Source organism: Poecilia latipinna, unplaced genomic scaffold, assembly GCF_001443285.1.
Source record: "Poecilia latipinna isolate Pla-1442-1.1 unplaced genomic scaffold, P_latipinna-1.0 Scaffold2516, whole genome shotgun sequence".
NCBI classification, from domain to species: domain Eukaryota; kingdom Metazoa; phylum Chordata; class Actinopteri; order Cyprinodontiformes; family Poeciliidae; genus Poecilia; species Poecilia latipinna.
This window is the reverse complement of record NW_015115132.1, coordinates 50,862-60,947: the sequence shown is the minus strand read 5'-3', so window position 1 is coordinate 60,947 and position 10,086 is coordinate 50,862. Positions and strand designations below refer to the sequence as shown.

General features: G+C 37.9%; 1 protein-coding gene across 2 annotated transcripts in view; it reads right to left on the bottom strand.

Moving 5' to 3' along the window:
* The window catches only part of fryl (furry homolog, like), a 93,357-nt gene extending 84,295 nt beyond the window's left edge, over positions 1–9,062 (bottom strand). Inside the window, exons 1-2 of one of the 2 annotated variants that reach the window (XM_015019994.1) lie at positions 8,895–9,062; positions 3,531–3,599 (exon numbers count right to left, since the gene is read on the bottom strand). The gene's annotated coding sequence lies outside the window, so the exon portion shown is untranslated. The remainder of the gene's footprint in view (positions 1–3,530; positions 3,600–8,894) is intronic. The other variant, XM_015019995.1, reaches the window with a different exon arrangement.
* Between the last annotated feature and the right edge of the window lie 1,024 nt (positions 9,063–10,086).

Here is a 10,086-nt window from a genome sequence, read left to right as displayed (position 1 = left end):
ATATATATATATATATATATTTTTTTTTTTTTTTTTTTTTTTTTCCCCCCCCTAGAAAAAATATTTGGCCAGAGGTTCCTCCCACCCAATCCTTTGCTACGACATAAATATATTAAAGAAAGTATATATAGGAAAATATTGAAAAACAACCTATTTCCAAAAGATTTCAACATAAATTTATTCCAGAACAACATTCAACTCCTTCTCTGCTCCACTAGGCTTCAGGCTCCTGCTGCTGACACAGAATCTCATGGTGACATACAGAAAAATGCTGCATTAAATATGAGTGTAAAGGTAAAATAAGGTCTGCAGCACAGCACCATATACATCCTACAGCTGCCACATGCGTGCTTTGTGGGCTGTGAGCAGGTGCAAAAAGTACAAATATATGATCACAAAAAGTGCAAATAATCGTGTTTTATTGTGGATATTTAAAATATCTTCCAAATCCAGTGTGGAGTATTTAAGAGGCCAAATTTGAATTATTATATTATTATCAATGTGTTACTTGAACAGCAATGGCATTTATCGTTTATCAGGACAATTTAACATCCGACAGCCTTAAACACACTGTTGATGAGTTGCAAAGAGACATTGAGTGTTAATAACAGAGATATTTGTTCAAATCCGCAAAACTAAGGAGTGAGAACAGATCGACAGATGATGAGGCAGCACATCGAAGTAAGAATCGCCAAATAAATCAAAGAGAGAATAAAGCTCCAGAGGCAAAGATAGTCATCACTTAGTCTGTGCACCACAATGGTCAGTGGAGGCAGCCACAATGGGCTGAGGCCAGGTCTGTGCGGTGCTGTTGAGTTAGAACAATAACCCTGTGCAGGAGGCCCACAACGCAATCAGCCCAGGAATGTGGAAGAGGAAGCCCTGGAACAATACTCAGCGTTCCTAAGCCGCGCTTGGTCCCCACCCGTTTCAGCCTTGTTCTGCTTTCAAACTGGTAGAAAACAGGAAAGCTTGTGGGCTAAGAGCCGAGGAGAAAAAGGGGTCTGCTCTGCAGTCAGCTGAAGGGGCCCGTGGCGAACACAGTCAGCATTTAAATCCACTACAGTCACTGTGATCGGATCGGTCTGGGCAGGCATTAATCTGAACTGTAACTCCGCCTCCGGCAGCGAGTAAACACTCTGTGGTTCATGTGAGGGGAGCAGGACATGCAAACAATATTGTACTGCCCTCTACTGGCGCAACCAGACACCACAGGGTGAAGCCGTACCAGCAACAACAAGGGCATGCCGTCTAAATTTTAACCACTAAATGCATGTTTTTATGCAAGTAAAAATGAAAGATTTCCCTATTTTTACCATATTTTTTTTTTACAGACAAACTTTGATGTCATGCTTTTTTTATCCAAAAAATTATGCAATTTAATTAAAATAATGATTTTTTTTTAAACTTCCAAAAGACAAAATAAAATAATGATTTTTTAAAAAATTTAAGTCAATAAACAGTACCAAACTACCGCAAACTACTAAGACCTTATCAACATGCATTCCACATTCTCTACTATTTTTGGATCAGTTGAACAGCCATCTTTCCACCCAAAGAGATGGGCTTGTTCAAAAAGTCGCACAAAGGACAATAACATTCTGGTTTGTACACAGTTTGTGTTGAGAAATAATTATCCAAATGAGGAACATGTCAAATCAACCAAACTCTACTTCCTAAAAAAAGATAAGCGTCATTGTTGTTTTGTTGACTGTGACTTGCATTCGACGTCGGTGCCGCCTGTTGAACGTGAAGCTCGCAGCCAGAGCGAACTTTTTTTTAGTTTTCCGATCTTTGCGCCAGCAAATTAAACTGAAGCTTCTTAATCTGCAAACAGAAACCAAAAGCGCAGAATGACAACGGGATGAGTCTGAAGCATCCGGGGTCTGCCCTGTCCTGAGTGACGCTCATGAAGGAATCTACAAAGAGCCTGGTTGGTTGTCACTGCTGAGGAACGTCAGAATGTGACCCGAGTCACATTCCGAGTCACAAAACGAGTCTCGTTTTGTGCATCATGAAGTGATTCCCATCTGCTCAGAAAGAATGTACAGTAACTATTTACAGCAACAATATTACAGAGCTACTCAAAAGAAGAAACATCCAGACAAACTACACAAAACAAAGAGTGTGAGGGCAAAAAATTACTGTCTTCAAAGTAGACAAAAAACAAGTGAGAAATTGGTGTTTGAGACCAGACTGAGAGAAAACAAGTGAAGGAAATGGGATTTAAGTAGAGGAAAGGCTGTGATTAACAACTAAACTGAAGAATATGAGATTAAGTTGGAATTTTATTGTGACATTTTGAGGTAGTATTGTGATAACGATAAAATGTTACAATAGAAAAACGATTCATTACGTCTTTTTGCAGTAATTGCCTGGCACAGCGTGCAGTAACAGCTGTGCCAACACCAATACAATTCTTCCCACTTGAAACGAGATTCTTCAGAACTGCACTTAATTAAAAAAGTACGATTTATATCATTAAACTTCACACAGTAACTGAATTTAATTATATTTTTAACTTTACTGATATTCATTGGTGCTTTCTGTTGAACAAACAGTAGAGAAAATAGTAAAAATAAAATTTATGATAAGACTGCCAGTTATGTTTTTTTTTATCATTAATTGAAATGCGTCAAGGCAAAGATAAATCAAAATTTTTATAAGAAATTTTTCATGATAACGGTATGATAAATGCACCACTCAAACCTGCAAATGTGATTTCATCTCTGAATATTGCAATGACGACTGTGAAGTCTGACCAAAAACAGGAACGGTTGGACAAAGACAGAAAGTTGCACTTTTCTTTACACTGAAGAAAAGTAAATAACTGGTTTCTGTAACACTTTATTTGACGGGGTGTGAATAAGACTGACATGACACTGTCATAAACATGACATAACACATGTCATGAACGTAAAGAAGTCTTTATGAATCTGTATGACGGTTGTCATGAAGTGTCACTCGGTAAATAATGACACTTTTAATGCAAGGTTGCTCTGAAAGTTGCATTGAAAGTCCATTAAAAGTGCCAACTTTGCATTAAATTGTCATTATTTACAAAATCATGCAAAGTTGGCACTTTTAACGGATTTTTAATGCCACTTTTAAAGCAACTTTGCATTAAAAGTGTCATTATTTACCGAATGACACTTTATGACAATTGTCATAAACATTCATAAAGACTTCTTTATGTTCATGACAGTGTTATGTTATGTTTATGACAGTGTTATATCAGTCTTATGCATACCCCTTCAAATAAAGTGTTACCCTGGTTTCTACTGTGTATTAAAAAAAACTGATTTTGCAACAAATGCATAAATGCATTTACGTGTAATGCCCTAAAATCTTTGCAGAAGCATTGAGAAAACGGAGCAAACTAAGACAGCAAGAAAGCAAATGAGACAAAAAAAGAAAAAGAAATGTTTCTACTTTTTCTCTCTCCTTTCCTTTCCCACAGTACTTTGGGAACAGCTGCTTCCAAAACAACAGCCCACGGAGGACCACCCTTGTTAACCCGTGCGACATACCTTAAGGCCATAGAGCAGGGGCTCGACTGGAAAGACACAAAGACCCCCGCCACCTCACTGCACAAGAATCTGAAACAAAAAGCAGAAGCTGTGCATCGAGCAAAACCGAAGGCTGACATGATGACATCACAAAACACAAGCATGCCCCGTCACTCAACGTCTCTCCACACTTTAGGACGCTTAAGAAGCATTAATGTTGGCGCAATCTGAAACCACTAGGGCTCAGTCGGCCCGCAAAGTTTTTAGACTTGATGACGTTTTCAAATGTTGAACTTTAAAGTTTGCACTGGCTTGTTTTGGTGCAGAGCACAGAGTTGTCAGCCTACTGTCTGCTTCAGGCTGGTTTGCTCTCTATTGCGACAGGATTAAGGCCTCCTGCTGGGCAGAGTAATAATCTGAAGATTACCATTACATCCATGAGGCGGTTACGTAAGCATTCGGGGTTAAACCACGCTATTCTTCCTTTTTATCATATTAATGGCTAAAAAGACTCCTTTTATAGTCAAGTCATCTTCTATGTAGTTGAGCATTCGTCGTCACGGTCTGACTCAGAGCACCATGCTTATTGGGTTAGAAAGGGACTTGGGAAAACAATCCAATTAGACAGAAATAAACATAAAAAAAAGAGACAGAGAGAGAGAGAAAGAGTGAGAGAATGTTAACAGAACACCAGAAACTTCAAACCTATCAAACCACATGCAAAGAAAGGAAGAACAAGGCCTTAGTCAGAGCAGCCAGACAGAGAAGTTGAGGTGTGAGAACTTCCACGCTACACCAACTGTGTGAATGTGAGCGGATGGCAATGACAGGTCAGCGAAGGTGGAGAGCGAATCAACGTTCGACTTGAACCTTAAGTCAGGTCGACTTAAGCTGGCGTACAAACTCACACAACCCACCGCAAACGTAGCCTAAAACAAAGATAGTCTCTCACCCACCCTCGCTTGCTTTTCTCACGGTGATAAAACCTGTGAATAACACGTCTCACTTCCTGTTCCAACTCGGTGACTCCAAAACCCAAAAAGAAAAAAAAGAAAAACTAACCACAAAAAAAACAAAAAAAACAAAGGCTTACATCCTGAACCCTGTAACACAAACTTATCTACTGCTCTATGCTGAAGCTCTTTTTTTTTATTCTGACGACAATGAAACTTCTCTAGAAAAACATGGCGGTAATTATAATAATAATAATAATAATAGTAATATAAGAAACAGTTTGTTGCACAAATGAAATAATGGCCTGTTTTAGGAAAAAAGCAACAGCGCAAGCAAAAGCTGAACTGATCAATGGTTAACTTCTCTGTCTACTTTATTACCACCTGCTGCTTTCTAAATGAATAGGTCACTGACTGGCCATTCAGGAAGCAGGACAACCTCTAAGATGAGGTTATGTTTACTTAACTCTCTCTATTGCCTCAGTTTCATTTTGCCCCAACAACACATAGAAAAGCATCTCTGAAATGTTTAGTAATTAAATACGTTTCCTAAAACTAGCCCAGATGACTGTCAGAATTTGGGAATGACGATATCTGGCTACCTCCAGATGCCTGGCTTGCTGTAATCACAACCTCTTAAGCGGAAACATTCCTGAATTCTTCCGATTAGAGACGTAAATGACTGCGATTTAAGGATGTTTCAGATCGTCCTCATTTCCTTCCAACTGACATATAAAAACCAGAGGGCTGGTTGTCGTTGATGCCCTTGTAAAAACGTCAGAAATCTCCAAACCCAGCTCGGGCCGTCTTGAGGACAAAAACAGGGTGTTTTCCTTGGCAGAAGCAGACCCAAACATCAATTATGCTCCAAACCCTCTTTCCAAAAAGCCGCGGATAATCTTGCTCAGCAGGGCTCAATTATAGGTTATTTCTAGCGAGACTCTGTCCTCATTGTGCGCTGCATTATCCCAAAGTCTTGCAATGCAAGAAAGAACAAGAATGCCTAACCTAAACTGGCCGAGGTTGAGAGCTAATGTAAGCTGCAGAAAGAAGAGATGCTTGTGAGATAGAGCACCTTGAATCTCAAACTTTGATGTATTTAGTAGGATTTACGTGATGGACCGAGGTGATGCAGAATAGTGAGAAGGAAGATGTTGTTCAGTCACCAAGAAATCATTACTGATATGAATTTGTTATAAAAGTATTAATGACTGCACTTTAAAAATTAGGTAACTTTATGTTATTAAAGGTCAAGTTTAAACAGTAATGATTTCTTGGTTAATGTCAAGTTGTCATAACAAAGACATTTTGAATAATGTCAACTTTGTATTAAAAGTGTCATAATTTACCGAATGACGCTTTATGACAGTCATAAATATTCATGAAGGCTTATTCATGTTCATGACATGTGATACGTCATGTTAATGAAAGTCAATCTTATTCAACCCCCTTCAAATAAAGTGTTACCAATGTTTGTCTACAGATTCTGTTTAAATTATGTGACTGACAAGAGGAAACGACTGTAAATAAATAAAACATTTAAAACAATTCTATCAGGTCCCATCAGTTTTACATTTAAACAAAAAGGGGTTTGTGCATAAAATTCTGTAATTTAAATGACCAGTATTAGCTTAGCTTAGCTGCCCGAAATAAATAAATAAAGGAATTATTCAAAATTATTCATTATGGCAAGATGGCCTTCTACAGTGACGTATCATGTAATGCAGAAAACTCGTAAAAAGGAGCGGCAAAGACGTATACCGGTAACTTAAACGCATTTTAAAATTGATTTCGGAGCATCTTGAATCGATTCAGAATTCCCAGGACTAGGAATTGTGCTTTTACTCCATCGTTTAGTGCAGGATGTTGTAATCTTATAGTTTGGTGCTTGCATTCAGTTCTTTCTTGGGCAAACAGTGAGGTTTTTAATCGTGTGTGTGTGTGTGTGCGTACGTGTGTGTGCAGTTCCTCCGAATGCTATTTGTTCAGGTGTCCAATAATAGCTACCTGACCAAATGCAAACACACGGATCTAAATGACTCCAACTGTTCAGTCCAGGTTTAGGTTGGGTCCAGCTTTGTAATAATAGCAAATAATCGACCGTAGACACGTCTGGAGAGGCGACATGAGGATGTTATGAATTAATATTGAAGTAGCTGGAGCAGAATTACCTGAACTTCTTTCTTTTTACTTCAATTGATACACGAAATGTTAAAGAGACTGAGTGAATCATTTGTAGTGATTGCTGAAATGCTGATTTAACAGTTAATCCTTGCAGGGGGTCAGCTTAGTGAGAGGCCACTGTGGGGGTGTTTTAGAGGGCTTGGTTTTTCCATCCCCATTCTCTTCAATGCCATTAATGCCTTACCAGATTAAAACAAACATACTAATTCACTGGAATTGTGCCCTAGATAATCACAGATAGATGGGTCGAGGCAATCTGGGGGGGATTTCCCTCAAGCCGGTGCACGTAAAGTACACATCTGCACTGCCATCAAAGGCTTATTTTTTATTTTTTTTATTTTTTGATGTAGTGGGGGATTCAGCAAAGCCTTGTAGGTCAGTGTTGGCACTACGCCGCAAAAACCTCATCTAGAAAATGTTGTTGTTAACCATTTCACATTTTGTCATGTCAGAGTTGGAAACTTTAATATATTTTAGCTGTAGTTATTACCGATACTCCAACACAAAGTTGAGTATCACTTTGTCCCCAAGTAGATGGAGTAAACAAATTTTTTATTTTTTTTTGGTGTTACTCACAAATGCTGAGTCAATACTTTTTATTCAATACTTTTGTTGCAGTCGGAGCTGCGAGTCTTTTGGGCGACGTCTCTGACGGTTTCGCGCATCCAGAGAGCTTAAGTTTTGTTCGACATGAATCTGTATGGACGGGAAAGCGTCTGTGAACTCTTTTCGAGTCTTGACACAAATTTATCAATTGGATTTAACTCTGGACTTTGACTGAGATAGTCAAACGTGTGAATATGCTTTAATTGCAATCATTACATTGTAGGTCTGACGGTGTGTGTGGGTGAGCCTTCACCCAAGTCTAAAGTCTTTCACAGCATCTAAAAATGCTTCCTACATTTAATGTCATTCCTCTTCACTTTTTTTCCAACACTTCCCATTTTCAGAAAAAACAGGTTAAACACAGATTGGGACATTGTTTTATAACCTGACCTAAACTTGCCTTAAATGTCCCAGCAATTTAATTCCTGACCTGTCTGTCTGCTGCTTGTTCATTAATGTAAATGTTTTTGGAAAAAATGTCAAAAAAAGAAAAAACACTATCTTTTTCCATGCAATGAACATACACTACTTTGTGCTAGTCCGAATTAAACAATCAAAATCACCAAACGTGGTGCAAAAAAAAAAGAAGCTAAAGTGGGATGGGTCCTTGTACTTGTCCTCTACATATTTGTCACAAAACTTAAGTGAAGACAGAGAGAACAAAATTTAAGAGCGTCATCTACATTAATATAGTCGTGGGAGTCAGTACTGTACACACAAACCGGTATTTTATCTGTCACGGCGCCTTCCTCTTAAATAGTTGCCCTTCTACCCCCTCTCACACATCTGGCCAGATTCCTTTCTGTCTGTATCCAAGAGACGCTGAACAAATGCTTTTTATCCGAGTAACGTCAGATGCAGAGCTGAAAGTTCGCCTAATGTTATGCTATTGCATAAGAGTCACAGTGCACAGACATGTTACAGTCTCTTGCACTTAAACGTATTATTATTATTTTTAAGTTACCTCAGACTAACAAAATATGTGTTGTTGTTTGTAGTTATATACAACTCAATTTTGTTGTAGCTTTCAAAAGATTTATGCAACATCCCAGAAAAACAGTGGCTTAAATCTGCTTGGTTATTTTTGACTGCTGCGGGTAAACTTACTTAGCCGGTTAGGTCATAATTTTTGCTTCATTACAAACACTAAGACCGTACACAACAAGAAGCTAACATTCATTTAAAAACAAAATAAGACGAATAGGATTTGCAGTAGGCTTCAGTTAGCATCTTAGCCTAGCGTTTTCACTCTACAGAGGAAACTGCTAGTGTTGAGCAAGGAGCTAACTAGCACCAGCAACTTGCTTTAGCTCAACCAGCCAGTTGTAAAGGCTAAAATAACGTTCCGAAAGCCAACAACATACAAAATATAAAGGGCTAATCTAGCCGTCAGGAAGCGAGACAAGCAATGACAACACGTACGTGAGCGGTGTTTACCATTTAACTTGCAAAGAGGGAAGGCGATTAACTCTAACACTAGCAGAACAGCCAAACTCCTTCTTTAGCATGCTACGGCAGCCTATTTTGAAAGGCTAACGTTAATATCAACAAAGTTAGTAACTCAGCTCAACGCCAGCTGCGTTTGACAGAAAACACTTTTTTTCTTAATTTCAGCAGTATTTGGGATGTTGACGTTACTTACAACTTTTGCTTCTTCTTCCTTTTAGTTGAGCTAGGTCGCTAGCTTGCAGGCGTTCTTTTCATTTGCCGAGCGAGCTTGAACGTCCTGGCCCTCCTCCATTGGAAGGATTTGCGTAGTGGTGTGATTTTTTTTCTCTTTTTTTTCGCAGTCTCTTTGTGAGTCGGTAGAGGTCTTCTGTCAGAGCCAACGGCAAGCCTTTTGGCTCCTCCTTTTTGATTATAATTGGATGTAAAAAAATACGCCTACATGTAGCACAGTTTTCTGATTGGATAAATTACTTTCCAACTTTAAGCTGATTACTTGTTGATTGGATGACGTCTTTCGGAGGACGGCATTGGCAGAGTTATACATTTGTTTTAATTTTCGGAGTACACCGATATGTGCTGTGATGGGCGGAGAGCTCAAACAAACTTCAATTAACATGGCTTTGAATGAGACGTAAAAATGCTGACAAGTGACTTAAGTTTTTGTCTGTTGAATTTACATCTAGCGAGGGGACTAATAGCTACACTTATTAAATTTGTTAATAAGTGTGCAAATTTCCTTTTTTTCCCCAAGCGTTTCTGGTAGTAAAATTGTGATTTAATGGATATCTATAAATCTGAGCACAAGTTACATACATTTTACATGTTTTGTAATTGTAATTAAATTAATATAAACCTTAAAAATACAAGTTGAGATTTGTGGTTGCAATGTTACAACATCTAAACAAGTTCATAAATACTTCAGTAATACTGTAATAGCAGCATAATAACAATAAACATTCACTTTTAATGGAAATAAATATTACACCTTCTCAATCTATTTCTAGTCATTAACAGAAACCTGAAAAGAGTCACATTTATCTTTGATGGATCTCTGTTTTAAAATTATCAAGTTATAAAGTCTTTAAAAATATATGCCGGCATAATTTAAACACAATACTTTTTTCATTTAACTAAATACATTCAAGTAACCACATGCAAACCCATTTGCCTTCTAATCTGGCTGGAATACAGTCATGTTTATGTGAGCTGGAAAAATGTGATGTTTTTGTTACATCATTTATGAAGCACAATTTTTGATATTTAACAGTTGCCACTGTGTGACTGCTGTCAAGTATTAACCACAACTCAGAAACAGAGAGAATGACCTAAACATTTTTAGAATCTTGAATAAGAGATATATATATATATATATATATATATATATA